We start from the raw sequence: 18,597 nt of genomic DNA on the forward strand, positions 1-18,597 counted from the left end.
TTGTGTTGTATCCTAACAGGAGCCTGGCTGCTGTAATCTGAATGAGTCCTGAGAACACAGTACCTCTTCCTGAAAGCTGTAATGGGCAGCAGCAAAACAGCCTTCCCAAAATCACGTAGTTTAATTCATCAGGAGGATGAAAGTGATTGGGATGTGGGTCTGACTCGTTACTGAAATCTGCATACATTGCATAGCAAGTATTTTGTTGTGCATTAGATATAATTTCATAGACTTCCTAATGGGTTGTGAGTCACTCTGCTGCTTCTACCTCTTTCCATGTTCTCTTGTTCCTTTTCCTTTGAGAAAGTCCATTTCAAGTTAGCCTAATCCTTTTGACCTCCAATGTACACGTATCATAAGTTGAGATTGTCTCTTATCAGCACTTGGTTGTTCACTGAGAAGACTTCACTGTGCCCTACTCTCATCTATTGGTACACTAAACGTACCAGTAACTATGTAAACATGAAGTATTCATAAATGATTGCAGAGCAGCTACAGTCCATCACAACAGGATCTTGAGAAGGCTGAGGCTTGTCTGCATGAATTGTGTTGTAGCTGAATTTCTTGACAATACTGCATTTATAGCAGGAATCACCCATTACTTCAGCATCATGAAATTATTTTGTAATATGGTGGCCAGTGTACATCCTGGGGAAAAAAGAAAACAAAACATTTATCTTGCTAGCAGGAAACACATCTCATCTGGGTGGACTGGTTTAGGCTCGTGTTACAGTTCAGTGCTCTCTGACCAAGTTCTTTTGGGTGACCTGTATATGGAGGGCTTTGTGCTTACTGCCATTCTGACTTACTTGATGCTATCATCATTACATGGAATTTTGGTATGGCAGTGTCTTACCACGATGTATGTAATTTGTATTTGTGTTGTGACTTTCAAGAGCCAAACTGCAGTAGAAATGGGATTGCCACTGCCTGTCCTTGTACCGTAGCTCACCATCACAAAGCAGGCACCACAAGTCACCGGAAAGGAATGTGTGGGCTGAAAATAGCTCACATGTATTGCTCTCTTTAAAAGCCACTATTTGGTTCAGGTACTCCATACTGAGCTAAGAATTTCATAGCTGCCCCTAGACCCCATAGATCTAGATGATGTAGGAAGATATTTGCACCCCAGACAAATTAAGGGACGATGCTCCATCCATTCACCTGATGTTAATCACTTGTCTAGAGCAAAGCCACACTCCAGTCCCTTTCACTAAGATAACTTCACCTTTCTTTGCAGCAGATGTGGTCAGTCATTCCAGATGCTGCTCCCAAAGCTTCAGGAGCACAGCCTGTGCCTGTCTCCTCAGAGGCATTGCAGCTCTCACACAGTCATTGCCAAAAATGAGCTTATACTGTGCAAAAGCTTAGCTGGAAAAATCAGCCTCTCCCAAAAATCAATTCTAAAGCTAACCGTGTATCTCTCCTACATCCAGTATTTCCACTGAAACTAGTATCTTTGTGTGTGCAAGGAATGAGTATTGAGTTTCCATTCTTATCAGAGAGAAGCACTTTATAGAAATCAATAAGAATTCCTTCAGAAGAGTCAAAGTCAAGAGCATTACAGTAATGTGTAATATCAGAGAGCAAAGTGGTGCTGTGGGATAGAGGCCAGGACTGATCTGTAAGTATTGCATGTGGCTGCTGATACCTGAGGAGTACAATGTGCCCAGGTGCTGCTGGCTGGTAGATTCCAGAAGCCAGCAGCACTGTGACTGCAGCATGCATGATGGTGCTGTGCTGCCTCATACATTTGCAGGACAAGTGCCAAGCTCTCCTGTGACTTTGATAGGAATGGGAATTTGTGGCACTGTGTGTGCTACAAATGGTAGTGTGCCATGAGGATGAGGAGCTTTGGAATGCCAATGCAGAGAATCACAACTTGCCGAATTCTTCCAGAGATCAAAAAAGGTGTCCAGAAGAGTCCTTAAAATAAGGTTTGATGTGGGAATAAAAATTGCATCTAGTCATGGAACAAAGGGTGATCGCACTCCTTTCCACATTCTACATAGTGTTGAATTGCTGGGAGTGATTTCAGATTTAAGATGTCTGTAGAAAAGTTTGTCAGAGATACTTGGCCATTTATCTCAGTAATTCTAGTCTTAACCAAGCAATCCAAAAGTACTCCTTACCCAAAAGGTATCAAAAATTATTTGCGTAGTTAAACTGAAATGATGGAAGATTAACTTATGACAAATAACTATGTTAAATGAGGGTCAGGTTGCTCTCTTAATCAAATAACTTTGCCAAATATTTACTAAAATAGGACAGACTCTTGTAAAAGTATAAATAGTTTGTTACTTATTTAAATAAAAGATCCTTACAAGCCTTATTTGGTATGATTCTTTGATAGTGTTTATGAAAGGGGTTTAATAGCAGGATTTCCATTGTGATTTTCACTAGCAAAAAAAAAACCTTAACTTTATTTTCTGGCTAAGCAGATTTTTTCCTATAAAATTTTGATAGAAAATATGCTACTTAATAAATTACGAGATACGTTATAAACACTCCATACGTGAACTTTACTACTAAATAAATATTTGATTAAGAAGGATGGGGCTGTTTCTAGGATTTGACTAGATAATCCGATTCTGTGCAGCAACTTGCAATTGGCAAGTTCTGACTCCCTGATAAGGAAGTGCTTGAAAACCCAGGGAGGAGTGGGGGCCTTCTGGAAGAGAAGGCTTGCAGCCTTTTATCCAGATGTGTTTTCTGTGTGTGTAGAACAGAATATATCCAGAACAGAAAATATGTCATCAAAAAAGGCAGTATTAGATAAAGCAATGTGTATATTGAGAGTAAATTGTCAAGGAAATGTGCTTATTTTCAACCTCTCTGGCCTGGCAGAAGTGGGAGTTACTGTATTCATGGCTTGCTTTGTCACCTTGTGTACAATATCACACATATGTTGAATCTGTTAAGAATGTTTTACCAGAAACATGTTCTGTATCTCAAATCTTGAGTTCTGGCAGAATTTGGGAATAGAATTGAAACAGCCAGCCTGGCCATAAGAAATATATCATTATTATTGCAGTCAAGAAAGGTGCTAAAGCGTTGAGGGCTTTTAAACAATGCTGAAGCAGTCCTGGACTTGCCTACCAGGTCAGTACTACCATTACTATTGTACCAGGAGAACTCATTCAAATGTTAAAATACTGATTTCTTAAAAGCAACATGACAGTGACTTCATAAAACCAATTCCAGAGTGTCTTTTGTAAAGGCATGATTTCTCAACTCTCTTTAATAATATTAAAGTGGTAAAAAGGAGTTAGAAAATAAAAGTATTTACTCTTTCTACATAAGCCCTTCTACATAAACACTTGTAAATTGTAAAGTACAGTTACAGCTTAGACACTACTTAGTATGGGGGAGAAATGTAGAAATGTTAGATCTCAGTGTAGTGGTTGTAAATGCTATATATCTAGCTTAATTAGAAATGGGATAGGGAAGTGGTAGACATTACTAAGTAATAGCAGATAGTGTTCAGAAAGCATCCCTAATGAACGTGTTAGGCAGTAATTGTTTACAAGAAGGGTGATCTGAATCTTCTGCGTGGTAATCTGCCTATCATTTCTCAAAATCTAGGAATTGTAATGAAAGGTGAGATTTCCAATCAAAATTAACATTAAAAGTGTTGGTTTGTTACAGAGAGGTTAAAAATGTGGGCTCAGTGGTGTTTTCAGACAGTCTGTGTATGAAAAGCAGTTTGGCCTGAAAACTTGAAGGCTGAACTGTCTGGCTGAAGACTTGAAAATAGTATTGTGTGTGCGTAACTTTTGCTCCTAATTTTAGGATTCTGATTGTCTAATCTGCAATTATGATGGTGAGCATTTATACGTGTCACTTCTTCTGCTCTAGTAGGAATGCTTATGCGAATAAGAATATACCAACACTATTTACTTCTCCTGTCTAGTTTTATTTATATATCTAATTTTTTTTTAAACTTCAATAGGAAGTAGGTGCATATTGTACTGAGACATTGATTGCAAATACACACCCATTCATTTCACTCTTGGTGAAAAAATGTCCTACCTTGAAAGGATTTGGGCACAGGACCCTATAGTGAGCACTGAAACTGGAAGTGATTCGGGCCAAGAAAGTATCTAGGTTTGTGTTCTCCAGGCAAGGTTGGAAAACCAACCTGACTGTCAGCTGCTAGCCACTAGAAGCTAGAACTATGAGCTAAGTTTTGTTTTATTATATTCTGTTCCTAATGTTCTGCCTGTCTGCACATGACAGGATATAGAACTGTTTTCAGCTGAAGTCCAGAAATATAATTAGTACAACCAGAAGAGCATGCTGAGTTCCTCAAAATTCTTGCAGTCACCCATTAGGAAAATGAGCCTAGCTAAGAGTTACACTGCCACCTAACTAAGCGTAATTTCACATAATATTGTTCTAAAAGTCTGGAATAACTCCAGCTATGAGATCAGATTACCCGAGTCCAAACGGTACCTAAGTAAGTAATGCAATGAAGAGATTAACTACAGATGAAGCAACTTAAAACATGTCAAGCAACTGAAATAAGACCTGTACAAATGGAAACAAACGTAAGGGGTACAAAAACATAGCAACAATCACTGTTGAGGGCTGCAGTAAGCTTGTATTAACTGGAAATCTGACTAAGTAATGTAAGCGGTTGGAGGAGAAAAAATAAAGGCACTTTCAGAATTTTCTGTTGTAAACCATGCCTTTTATGGAGGAGCACAGCAGAAAGTAGAGCAGTTCAAAAGAACAACAGACAAAGATGGAATAGATAACTCAGTGAATGAAACGCATTCCATGTTTAAAATGAGACTCTGCCTGGACTCTTCTTTGAGAGAAAATTCAAACCATTAGGAGTTTGTGCTTAACACAGAAAATAGTGCCAATGCAAGCAGTTTGCACAGCAGAGACCTTGTCTGAAGTTTGCAGAACAATGAATAATGGTTAAATGGCAGCCTCTAACCAGTGACGCTGTTTACGTGAAAGGCAACTCCAGAGCTAAGGCAGCATGAAATACAATGGAAGAATGAATCTCTTTTTAGTAGGAGAAAGAGGAGACAAGCAATAGCAGCAAACTACAAGTATTTGAAAAATTAGGAGAAAAAAAATGAAAACAGACAACAGGAAAGAAAGTGAACAGCCAAATTGTGCAACTCTGCTAATGTGCGTCAAGGGCTTGGGAGTATGCCAGCAGCATGGCTCTACTTTAGCAGATTTTAAGGCATGAACGTGCTTTATACCTGTCAGTATTTCAGAGTTTGTATTATGCATGTAGGAACCTAGCTGGACACAGGATGTCACACCAAAGCTTCTGGCTTTCTGCTCAGTTTTCATGCGCTCTTGGGTGGATCCCTGCTGACTTGTACTACAGTTGCATACGTGTTCCAGGTGGTCCCTCATGGGATGCAAATTTAGATGTCTCTTAAGACTTCTAGCAGATATGGTAGAAATGGTCAAAAGTGATTTTGCGTGTGGGGATAAACTAGTGACAGATGTATGGACAGCCTAAACACCAGAGCCTCCTCCCTGTAGGAGACTAGAATAGAAAGCAAGGCCTCCTAACTAACACAGGGAGAAATGTATCATTGTTTAACTGAAGGGTGTGTTGAGTGAAAGAACATGTTGGATGGGGGAATGAACGGCTGGGATTCATTTGATTGTAACACTCAAAATGCCAGACTGTAGTGTCAGGAATTCTGCAAAGCCGAGAAATTCTCAAGAGAATGTTCTTATCTGCTGACTTGAATGAAATAGAGAGAAGGATAGATCAACCAAATGACTTTAATCTGGTTTACTTTAACAAATGCTATTCAGTGAGGCAAATTCCAGAATATTCTCTATGAATAAACTATTTGGGTAATATAGATTCCTGTCTCCTATTAGTGCTCTGCATCCTGAGTTCCACAGGACAGAAATGCAAATATTTCATAGGCATGTAATGTATTTTGACAAAAAATTACTGAAACACACCAAAGCAGCATAGGAAAACTCTGCATTGCCTATTTGTGATGGAAACTATGCAAACTTCTTTTAAGAAGTTGATATAAATCAAGAAGTGCCAAGATGGAAAAGGCTGATACGAAAACAATTAGAGCAACTCCAGGTATGTCAGCATCCTACAGTGGCAGAGATGCTCCATATGTATTTACTTTAAAGAAGAATTCCTTACTCTGTGGTCTGATTAAAACTGCTTTGCTGTCTTTTTGAAGGCAAGGATGGCTGAGAAAGTGAGCTGCTGTCAAACTACCTCAACTATATTGTTATGTTCTCCAAAAGCTCAACATTTTCTCCAAAGTCTCAGTTTTATTTTCAGGATCAACACTGAGACTTGTCATATCCAGTCTATATTTTAAAAATGATAAACAGGGCTCTAGATGTATGTTCTCTAGAACTTTGATTGTATGTGGATGAGCCCTTTTCAATGACTGTGCATTTCCTATTGTTTTGTATTAAATGAACAGCTTGATACTTCTGGTTTTCTAGCAAATTGGAAAGAAAATCTGGCTCTCCCATACTCCGTGGGTGTTGAACTTTTTGGCTTTCTGGGGCCTCATTGAGCAAAGAGGAATTGTATTGGGCTGCATATGAAATACGTAATATAGTAAGCGTATATAAGTTACAAAAAATTTTAATGTATTTTTTTATTAAAACATAAAAAAAAAAAAGCAATGCAAATATAAAACTAGTGAGCTATTTGCCCTTGTTTTTGTAAAACTAATGCATCAGCATCTAGTTTTATGGAAGTGGTTGCAATTCTAAATGAGTTCTCACAGGGCTCATCAGAGATTTTCCATCTACTTTTACTCTTCTTGAGCTTCATCTTTGAACATAGTTACTGTCAAATGTATTGACTTCCAAAAAGTGAAAGAGGCATGATTAATGCCATGAGTAAGACATGATATGCTTTGCAGTGAGGGATCTTTTTCTGTGGTAAGAGAGGTTTTATAAAAGTCTAGTGAACAGGCATGATCAAATTTTTCATCTGAATGTCTGATTGCAACTCTGTGCATTCCATTTGATAATTGTCAGGTAATATATTTATGTCATCTGAAAATGAAGTTGTGAATATAGAAAAAAATTGATGATTTTTCTCAGACATCTTGAAACCTATTCTCAAACTCCTTTATCAAAATGGAAATATAAGCCTTGTATTTTTCACTGCTCACCGTGGAACTTTACTTAGCCAACGTATCAAAATGCATAACATTATTTACCATAACTTTACCTTGCCACAAGTTTCATTTCAAATGTCGTGTTCGTAGTTGCTAAAAATGTACAATCTTTGGGTCTGCGTTACTAGCTATCTAGGGCTGCATGCAGCCTGCAGGCCACGGATTGAACACCTCTGGTGCAGTCCCTTCAGTCCATTTCTGCTCTCCTTGTAGTTCTCCATCACTTTGGCATGTTCTTCCAATTGTTGGTGCAGCTGGATGCTGATCTGCCTCACTGTAGACGTAGACCAGGGTTTCTCAGTGTGGCATTAAGGAGGATGCTTTGTTCCAGAGGTTCGCTTTGTAGCTGGGCATTGCATCTCACACGTTTGAAGTCTGTAGATGGTAAACACACTGAAATTATAGTTGTTCACACTATATATTATTTTTTTGAAGTGACTGTACAGCTTATTTGAGGAAACTCACTAAAAGCCATGTGCTGTACTCCGGCCGTAAAAGTCTAAGACATTTCTGCAAAGACAAAGAGATTATCCTTCATTTCCTACTTTATTTAACATTTAACTTGAAACTGAACTGCAGTCAGGGGAACACAAATAGCTCACTGAACTCTCTTCTGTGAGGAGTCTTAGGGCAAAGAAATTAGAGGATTAGTCACGCCAGCTTGCCAGGAGGCTGTTGGCTTGGATATAATGTACCAGTTCCAAAGGGGAACTTCTGAGTTATGAAACTGTATGTGGTTATAGGGATATATTAATAGCAGCAACAGCAGAAAGCACAAATGGGTCAGTTTTGGAGATGTGCTGCCCCACAAAGCCAGGAACTGATAGCTGAAAGACTGCGTTGTTGTTTGTACTTCTGATTGAAAATGTCCTGTCAGGCAATGCTTCGTGGTGGCTGGATGGCTAAGTGTGCTGAGATGTACAAATCCTGAACATCTTATTCAAAGAGAGATCTTTATTTGAAAAATCTTTGGTGTTTATTGAATCATAGAGTTACCAAGGTTGGAAAAGATCTCCAAGTCCATCCAATACAACAACCCCCTGCCACCAGTATTTCCCTATTGAACCATGTCCCTTAGTGTAAAATCTATGACTCTTCTTTATTGTCTAAGAGGATAAAGAAATGGCTTGCAAACGCAGGACTGTATCTAGTTTGAACTTGGCATGGACTGAAGGTTCAGTGTGCTAAGCTTGGAGATGAGTGCACTGTGAGGTTTGGACAGCAGTCCTGGCTGTGTATGCTTCCGAGGTCTCTCTAGTTGCATTTGGTACCACTGGAGAGATGGGGCTACTGTGAGAAAGGTGCATTTATTATGCATGTAGGTGGGGTGAAGTAGCATTGTCACTGCAGGGAATGGAGAAATTGAGACCTGTTCGCATGATGGCTGCTAGATTATAGAAGTGGGCAAAATGGGTTCTCTGTTGCATGCTGCCTTCTTAGTTGGTGTAGATCAAAACTGTTTTACTTCAAGAGAGTGTAGGAAGTGGTTAATCTGTGGATCTTCTGCTTTAGTAAGAATGTTTTTACATGTTTCTTCTTGGATTATTATTTTTCTTAAGCATAGTCAAATACACTAACTTTTACAAAACTGACTTTAAATGGTTATTAAATTTAAACTAGGAAGAAGAGTTGACTGTGGTTGCCTTGATTCCCAGTGAAGTAAATATACTCAAAAGCTTGCAAGCTCAGATCCTAGTCTTTAATATCTAAATTATTATTGTTTATTATAGATTAATAAACAACAGAGTATTGAAATAAGTTTTTTTGTTCTTTTTTTTCTTTTCTTTACACATAACACCCATAATTCACTCTGTGGTTCAGTCAATCTGGCCAATAATCATCAGGATAAAAAAAAAAGTACTTCCCTCTGTATCCACCCAGTCTGCAAGTCACTAGATGCTTCTGATTCAGTCTGTAGATGGAGGAGAGGGAGGGTGTTTTATTTTTCCTTTTTTATTTGGTATGGTAAAGAACCGAGCCCAGAAAATGTATTTGACTCCAACTCCGGAATGAATATATCTATAAAGGTTAAAATCTACTTTGATTTTCTAGGTAAGGCGGTAGTTATAAATTCCTTTAGAATTTCAATGTTTTGAATGCTGATGATTAGAAAAAATAACAAAACAGAAGTATATACCGGGACCTTTTAAATTCATTAAGTAGAATTTCAGAGTGCGTATGACTTTGGACTCAAGGGATACTTTCTAAGGTTGAAATGTCAAAATTGAGCGTGTCTGAGTTGGTACTGTCTTGGGAAAGAACTTGTTTGTGGTTGTTGCTTTTTGATCAGGAAATTTTTCAAAAACAGATCTTCCCTATGAGAAAGTTTGTACTTTTTTTGTACTTTTGACAAAAAAGTCAGGCTTTTTTGAAAATGAAGATTTCTGCAGAAACATTTTCAAAACATTACTTTTCACAGGTTTTAGACTAAAGACCTGAGTGATCCCTAATATTATCAAATACTTGTGTGACAGAATGCATACTCAAATAAATGCTATAAAATGAAATTAATGTAACTGAAGTAGCCCCCCAAAAGTAAAAATAACACCCCTTGATTAAGCAGTATATAATCAATGCCGAGGAAGATGCTTTTGAGTTCTTCAGGCAGCTATTTGCTGAGAGTACTAGTATGGTACAAGCAGATTTGGGTTTAAAGCCAGACACAGAACAGCTGTGTTGCTGGAAATTTGGGAGATCTCATTCTAAATATTTTAAGCCAGAAGAAACGTTTAAAACAATCTGCTATGCTTCAAAATGGTCTCCTATGAGTAATCCCATTATCTTCAGGAGAATTAGGACTATTTAACTGTTGCTAGATCTTGTCCATAACTAGTGTGTATTTAGATTCCTAATTGAGTAAAAAATAAAGAAAATCCTGGATTCTGGAAAATACAGTTGAAATTACTTATGTTGCATGTAAAAACAACTATTTGAATACAGAGATAAGGAGGCCTACCAAAAATCTGTGAAGATGTTTTCTAACTTTACCTCAACCATCAGTTATTTCTTATTCTGCCCACCCCCTGCTTAGCTCTGACGGAAGCGCAGCCGGTGGGAACCCCATTCTATCCTGGGAGCAGGCAGCAGCAGAGGGGCAGATGTGAGCTGCAGGGGAGCATGACACCTTTTGCTTCTAGGAAATGGGCAGCAATTTAAGAATTGAAGGAATGTAAAGCTGCTAACTGCTAATATCTGCTCAGTGTCAGCGCTGAGCAGAGCTGCTGTGTGCCAGCAACCTGCTGGGTTCCAAGGAGAGACAAAACCCTGGGACCAGGAGGAGGTGATGGCACCTCAATCCTGCTGCGCAGTTTTCCATCATGGAGATCTACTTGGGCTCCAGCTTGAAGGGAAAGCATCCAGGGGTGAAAAGTTCTGGCTTGGTTCTCTTTCAGAGAAAAGCCATCACAAAGTCAGAATGATAAAAATTATTCAATGCAAAAAAGACTCATTAAAAAAAAAAAAATATGTATCAAAAGAAGTTAGCAAATAATGTAATGAAAGAAGGAGTGAGGCAATTCTACCACGGTCAGGTTATGCTTAGATAAAGCCAAGACCATTCAGAAAACTGTAAAAGTTCGTATCTTGAATGAAATATATCGCTGCAGTGACTGTGCAAGTTAGGGCTGCTCCTGCTCTTTAGCTCTCCTGTTGCTGATGAAAATGGTGCCTTTATTTAAGGAAATGTCCAAAAGGGACACAAGTGATGTGACAGGCGTGTAGCTCTGCTTCACTCTTATCCATGCCAGATTTTGGTCCCTTCTGGGCCATGTGGTGTCAGTCATACTTTGGCTGTTCTGCTGCAGCCAAGGGACTCACAAATGAACTGACCACAATGACCACTTGCTTGTATTCATGGCATGGCATGCTGACCTACTTTAAAATACTTGATCCCAGCAGTGTCGCTCTGCAGACCCAGCAGTAGGCTTGCTTCGATGCCTGCTTTATTTTCCTTTCCCAACTAAACTCTTTAATGGGGTATTTGCTGTACAAACTCCAAACAACTCAGTGAGCTGCTCCGCATTCCAGTTTCACAGGAAGCACAATCTGAGCTTGCCAAGTACACCGCTCGGCATCCCGAATTCCTGCGCCGGGCAGCAGGAGGTTATGTAACGGGAGCACACCGGCCCGTGGCTGTCAGAGGGAAAAACAGACATGAGTGAGTGTGATGTGGCAGGAAGCGGCTTGTGGGGCACAGGCAAGTGGAGTCTGAAAGGTGGCAGCAATGTGTGTTCAATACAAAGTTAAAACAACAAAATACTCTCTTGGACAGCAAAGCTGAGGTCCCTCAGGCTGCTTTTAGAAGGTATAAATGGAGCAAACCTCAAAAATTTCACGGTGAATTTATTTGACAGCTTAAATTAACCTAGCAGCTGGATAAGGAACTGTTCTAAGAGTGACAGAAGTTTTGTGGCAGCTGTCTTTCTTTTTGAAGGTACAGTGATAAAAGCAATGGGGTTACAGTAGTTTTAAAGTCTACATGAGGACATGGGGCACTGGGGGATGAAAGTGTTGCATCCAGACCAAGCGCCACCCAGGTCCCTGCCACAGCCCAGGCTTGCGGTTTGGCTCAGGCTCCACTCCTGCAAGGAGCAGGGCAGCTGGCAGGCAGCAGTGTTGTGCACTGCAGCTAGCTGCTGAAGCTGGTGGCAGTCGCCTCATCTGAGTGGACAACACTGCTTGTGCTCCTAGGGGCAACAGTGCTTGTTGAGGTCTGGCTGTGCTTGTGCTCAAGCTAAGCTGCTTACCAGCATGTTTCCTAACCGGTCTGTGAGGGTGTCCTTTTTGCCATGTGCAGGGGCACTGATTGCTTCATGGGATGAGATCAGGCTTTTGTATAAACAGATTTCCTGATGCAAGGACCAGAACAGGAGCAATATTCAATTCCTTCTGTGTCATGTTACAAGGCTTTGGGCCTCCTGCTGCAAGTGTGAACCTTGGTGCTGGCTGCTGAGAAGTACTTCATGGTCTGTAGTGATAGCTGGAGCTCCTGTGGGCTCAGTAGCTGTATATGTATATGCAGATATGGCCCAAACTCCCAAATCCCATGCTCACCTGCCAGGGCTGTGCTGCTGCACCACACAGGCTGCCCATACCTGTGCAAGGCTTCCTCTGGTGAGGAAGAGACCCATTTCCATCTAGGTTTGAAAGGAATAGTAGTAAAACATGGCTCCCACAGATATGAAGTATTGCAGCGTGGCCCTTCTTAAGGATTAGTTGGAAACAGCAGCAAGAAGGAGCAGCCAGCCTGTTTTGTAACACACAAAAAGATGGGGGAAAGTGGACTGTAATTAATTTACCAGGATTCTACAGCTCTCATTTCACTAAGTAATAGCTGAATGGAAATCCAGATTGTCTGAGCAGATGAAGAAATAAGCAGATCCTGTGCATTTCATAGAAGAATGAATTTTATATTTCTGTGGTTCTGTTGTTCCTCGATTTACTTAGAGACTGTCATTATCATAATACTACGTTCCTTAAAGGTGAATTAAACCTGTTTGTGTTTTGAGATAGCATACTTGTATCATCATCAACACCGTAAGCAAGCTGCTTCGTAAACTTTTTGTGTCACAGTTTTATAACAAGAAGGCTAAAGTTCATGCACATGGAATCACAAAGGTCTTGAGGCACAGCCCACAGATGTCAGGTGAGCTCTCTGCTCCCTGTGGCTGCTAACCAGATTGGGAGAGAGCTGGTACCTCCGTTGCTGCCTATCTGAGAGATCGCTTATGCAGCGTGGCTCTCCAGGGAGGAGAAGTATCTAACTTCTAGCACTGTTTGTTACTATGAGACCTAATGGAAAAGTCAGTTTGGAAAAGACATTATACAGACTGTATGCTATTAGAGCTGCCTCCAGCATTTTCATAGGGAATCTGAATCCTTCTGCTAGAGATCTCCTTTTTATTCCTTTGCATTTGCTGCAAGTTCTCATTATACAAAAGCTGTAGAATTTTTGTAAGCTTTCAAGCTGCACATTGGTCCTTCACACTGGCAAGAACAAGGTGGGCCTCGGCTGTGAATGGCACCTCATGGGGTCAGACCAGCAGGCCTGGGCGCAGTCCTGCCCCCTGGCGTCATGGCCCCCTCACCCAGCTTGTCCTACCGCCTGACCTGCAGGGCTGGGAGGGTTAGTCCCTGGCCAAACCTTTTGTTTAGCTTTGTAATTTTGTGAGAAATGTTTGCTTTTATTTTGCTGTTTGTTTGTTTTGTTCTCTGTAATCACTGTTGCATGGAGTTCCGCAAGATACTTTTTTGGTGTTAGGAAGGGAAAGGCAAGAGAATATTTCCTAAAGGAGATAGAATTAAAGTTCATGCTCTGTGAACTACGCAGATTGCTTATACTTACGTGTGTGCATGCATCTGTGATGGATGATCTCAGTTTTTGGGGACCAGTGTGTTTCAGCAAACTCAGCCAGTTTGGGAAGGAAACTTCCAGGAAAGGAAGGCACTGCAGCTTTGACACACAAAAGGAGCAAACTCATGTAACCTTTAAAGAGAAATGCTTAGGCTTTCTTCCCTGGTTTCTATGCTTGAGATAATAGGAAGGAATAAAAAATACTTATATGCGGCTAGGCTTGTACATGTTATGAACCTCTTACTTCTTCCTCCCAAAGGATTTATGTATCTGCAACTTTTCAAAAAAGAAAACTGTAAGAAAGAGGTCTCTACAGCGTAACTTGAATAGCAAGTTGGTTACTGTGCATGTGAGGCACCAGCTAAGGGTCTCGTACATTTTATCTACACAACCACTTTTTGCATGGATATGCTCATTTCTTCACTGCATGTTTGTGTACCTATGACATAGACATTTTTTATTTGCATGAAAACAAAGCAAAATCAGCAGATCTTTCCACCTCTTTTACAGCCACCCTTGTCTCCTCTATGTGTTGCTTGCCAACTGTAAAAAATGGACAGTTTTTTACAGACAATGCATGACACATACTCTATATATGTCCTAATTCTGGCAAAGTTGTCTACCCAGGGCTCAGTCTGAACTGTATTTCTGTATGAAATGTGTGTGTGCTGAGCAGGCTGCTGAGACGACTGTTGGAAACTTATCTTTAAAACTTTATTGCAAGCCAGAATATTCTAAAACTTGGCATGCTGCTTTCAGAGAGGGTGCAGTTCATTTAGTTAAATCTGGGTCTGTCTCCTGCTCTTGTTCAGGTTCCCTAGGGTAGAGAGAAGTACCTAATTGCAAGGCTGTTTGCCAAGTACTTGGCAATGGGAGCTTCCCCCGTGATGCAGTTTGTCTCTAAAGCAGATAAAGTCCGTTTGGAATAGTCTGCTGCTTTAGGGTAGCAAAGGGCAAAGAGTTTTCAAGAACAGTTTAGAATTTAAATTCAAGCATTTATAACACATGTATTCATTTCTAAACACTATCAATAAGGTGCCTTCTTAGCATGTCAGTAGTTGAGAAGTATTTTGTAACTGTCTTCATTCTACTTTCACCTTCCCTTGCGTTTTCTTTCTTGCTCACAGTTGGTTTAATGTGAAGTTTTGGTTTTATTGAGTCAATAATCATGTTATGAAAACATTTTGTGGCTAGGCAGCACACAAACACATGTAGATATTTCATACCAGGAAACGCAAATGCTTTATTCAAGCCTAATATGCTGCTGGAGATTGAAAAGTACTTCTATGGCTTTCCGTACGTTAAGAAATCTGTCATGCAAGGCAGAGGGTGCGTACCAAGGAGCATGTATCAGGGCAGAGGTACCAGCAGCGTTAGGGGACAGCACTGCTGCTGGCTGCTCTTGCAAATCTGCAGTACTGCAGAGTCAGCACAGGCCCTACTCAGTCAAAAACCTAAACATCTGTTTAACTTAAGGCATGTGCTTACACTTCTTTGGCATGGGCTTCCAACGGAGGGGGATGTTTTTGTTTTTCTGAGTGTTTTACTTCACGAGGTTATGCTTAGGAAGCACTTTTCAACCAAGATAGAGATTCTTTTCCCTAGCCTGCCTTCCCATAAAGGGGTAAGATGTAGACATGCAGTCCCGAAACTTGTGCTCTATTTCTGTCCTTCCATACACTTTTTCAGAGGAGGGAACCTTGGGTGTCCCAGCCTCAAAGAGACCTTCAGCTTGTTCATGTGGGTCCCTGGTCTGGGCAGCCAGGGCTAGGGCCTCAGGACTGTTAGGTGCATGTCAGCCCCTCATAGGGAAATAGCAGACAGCATCACTGCTGTTAGTTCACTTTCAAATGATTTAGTGCATTCAGTAATGCATGGGTGCATAAGCTGATCAGTATTTCTTCAATTACCTGGGGGATTCTGTCTATGAAAACCTGCAGTGGACTTGTTCCTTCCTTGTACTCTAAGCTATGGAAGCAAATAACTCTTCCTCTTGTACTGAAATCAATTTCATTTAGTTGCTGCTTTCATCTACTTTCTGCTTGTTGCCTACTTAGATTCTTCCCGTACTCATACTGATTGTTAGCTGGAATAGTTCATGTATGCATATTTTATATATTATTCTGTAACAAATATCTGACTTAAAAACTCACTTGACCTAGCTGTGGTGATATTGGGGGCAAAGTGAAACTTTCAGTTTTCTTCGAGAATGAGATGCACCTGAAAATTTGTGGAGGAAGTCACATTCTTGCCCTGACACTCATAGGAAATCTGCTGAGCTACTGGCAAACCACCACTGGTCTGTTAGAGTCTTTCTATTGAGCTCTGTTCTCTCCAGCAATGAGAATTGTTGCAATGCTTCAGACAAGAAAAGTGAAGAATCAAGGAGCTTTGCTTGGAGACCTACACTAATTCTCTGATAACCACAGCAAGTTTGGGAAGAGTTGTTGAAGATCTTGAGTTGTTAAAGATTTTACTTAAAGATCCTGTGTTTCAGTTTGGGGTATTTAAGTGCATATTAAATTCGATAAATGCATTTTCAGGGAGGAGCATGTAGAAGTCAAAGGAGAGGGGAAGGAAAAAGCAACCATTCTTATTGCTGTTATAAAGACTTCCTCATGAACAACTAGAAATAAGGCCTGGATCACACTGTCTTCTTTGTCATTTATCAGCAGGATTTACCTTCTGTTGGCTACGTGGTGTGGTTCGAGGCAGCAGTCACCCTAGTGTGGGAGCACAGGGCAGCAGGAAGATCTCACTCCCTCAGAGCTGGGGATGTTACTGGCTGCTGAGGTTTATTTGATGGGAATTTGAATTTATTGCGGTATCTGGTAGCATCCATCTTTCAGTTCTTCGGCTGTTTTGATAAGGAAAATATCCTGTGCTGTTGCAGCCAGCTCTGCTGCTCCTGATAAATAAGCTGCATATCTTTAAGAGCTATTTATTACTCTCTGTTTGTCAGTTTTGTAAACTGGAAATGATTAGTGGGATGAGAAGGGGGGGCTGCTGCTCCGCACAGGCTACTCCTTGGGCCAGGGGGATGGAGTGGGATGTAGCAGGGGTCCCAGCATTTCCCTGCACTCCCCCACAGCAGTCCTGCATGGCCACAGGCAGAGCCAGACTGGAAGCACCCCTCTGTGATTCGTATGTGGTATAACTACTTCTTTCGAATAATTAGTACATTATAGAATTGAGCATTACCATTTCACAAACCACATTTATGGACAGCCAATATTAGTCGATATTTGAAGAGTGCTTGTTTTGGTAGAGTGTTTGTTGTTTTTTTTTTTTTTTACCCTATGTTTTATAGGCAGGCCACAGGCAGAGTGCAGCATCTCAAGAGCCAGAACAGAATCCTAGAGGCAATACGATCACAGAAGGTATGTGGTTCAGGAGCAGTTAGCTTAAGAGGGAAGTGATGTCCTTCCTACCAAATTCATTAGGATCTACATTGCCTAGAAGCAGTAAGTGTTATGTGCTCTATGAAATGAATCTTCATAGGAATGTTTTATTTTATATGCCCTGAAGGAAGGCCAGAGAATGCAGTTCTGGAGCCGTGTTTGTCCAGTATAATTTCATCCATCCCCAAAACAATTTTCAAAGCATTTTGCAGCTCTCATTCTTCTGGCTGTTCGGAAATTAACCAGGTCAAAGTTACAGTGCATCAGATTAATCAAATCATTGATTTTAACAAAGGAAGTCGTAGCAATCAGCAGGTATCTTGATCCTCTCCTCTCTCAGAACAGGCTGTTAGTGAATATTCAGTACATGGTGATTTTTTTTATTTTTTTATTTTTTACAAGGACAACTGGGGGAAATACCTATAAATTTGAACTACGTGTTACTTTATTCATAGTAAATGTGGCTCAAGTTACAGAGCCAATTGCAAGCAGACCAGCAGTGGAAAACATAAGCCAAAAGGCACACACGAGGAATCCCAGCAGGTGAAAACTGCTTGGTTGTAAGCTGCATGCAGGACTAATCTGTGCTGCATGAACTACCCATGATCAATTATCTCACCAAAATCCATCACAGCAAAAAGTGGTAGAGGAACAAGGCCACCCCCGTCTGAGTCCTGCAGTGAGGTATATTTTTGGAAAGTGAAGAGAGCCCCGTGAGGAGCAAAGGCAGCCCATGGGAATGGGCTGGATATCACAGGGCAGAATAGATTTTTGGAGAGTTTAGAAAGCAAGTTTGAGATAACTTTCATAGCTAGATACGGATGTGTTGGAGGAAAATGAAGTGGTTGATTTGTTACAAATTCAGCATTACGTCTCATTTTACCACTTTCTTTCAGAGTAAGGCAAACAAGTGTGTAGATATCTGGTAGAAGTTTCAACAGAAGATAGATTTTCTCCCATGTTTAAAACTGATATTCAAGATCAGATGTAATAAGAATATGGAGTAGAAAAATGCAATAGTAGATATTCTAGAATTCTCACTTACCTGTACAAGTCAAGTGTTTTGATGAGGAAGACTGAAATCTCCAAAACAAGCCGAAGGGTAGTAGAACAGAGGCAGGATTTGAAAGAAGGCCCACAGGATGACAGGAAATGGAAGTGATTGTGTGCTTGCATTTAATGCACAGCAACATACAAAATCATGAAAGAATCACTGAAGACCAACACTTCTCAGCAACACAGTGCAGGGAATCCAATCTTCTAGTAGGATTTTTTTGAGAGAGCTGGTGAAAAGAAAGACAAGAGATCTTATCAATAAGCTGCCTCCTTCTGGGCATTAATTAGATCAACTTATACAAACTTTCATCACAGAAAAAGGTAATATTTTTCAAGTATTACAATTGCTAGGCTTCATCCTTAGCTCTTCACATTAAGAAGTAAAACCACCTATTTTATGCACTAACTGTTATAAATTGTATGATTATGCCATATAAAGGAAAATGCTCATGAAAATACTTCTTAAGCACTAGTATTTTTGTGACAAACACATAACGAAGGCTTAGATTAGAATCTGACTTCTCTGAAAACCATGGCAGTTTATGCAAGAAAGCAAATGACATGTAACAAAAGTACCATCTTCCCTGCCTTAGTCCCACAGGAGAACTTCAGTCTTTCCAGAAATGGAATT

Source organism: Centrocercus urophasianus, unplaced genomic scaffold (genome assembly GCF_019232065.1).
Source record: "Centrocercus urophasianus isolate 14NV4802_14NV808 unplaced genomic scaffold, USGS_Curo_1.0 seq_18, whole genome shotgun sequence".
Classification (NCBI taxonomy): domain Eukaryota; kingdom Metazoa; phylum Chordata; class Aves; order Galliformes; family Phasianidae; genus Centrocercus; species Centrocercus urophasianus.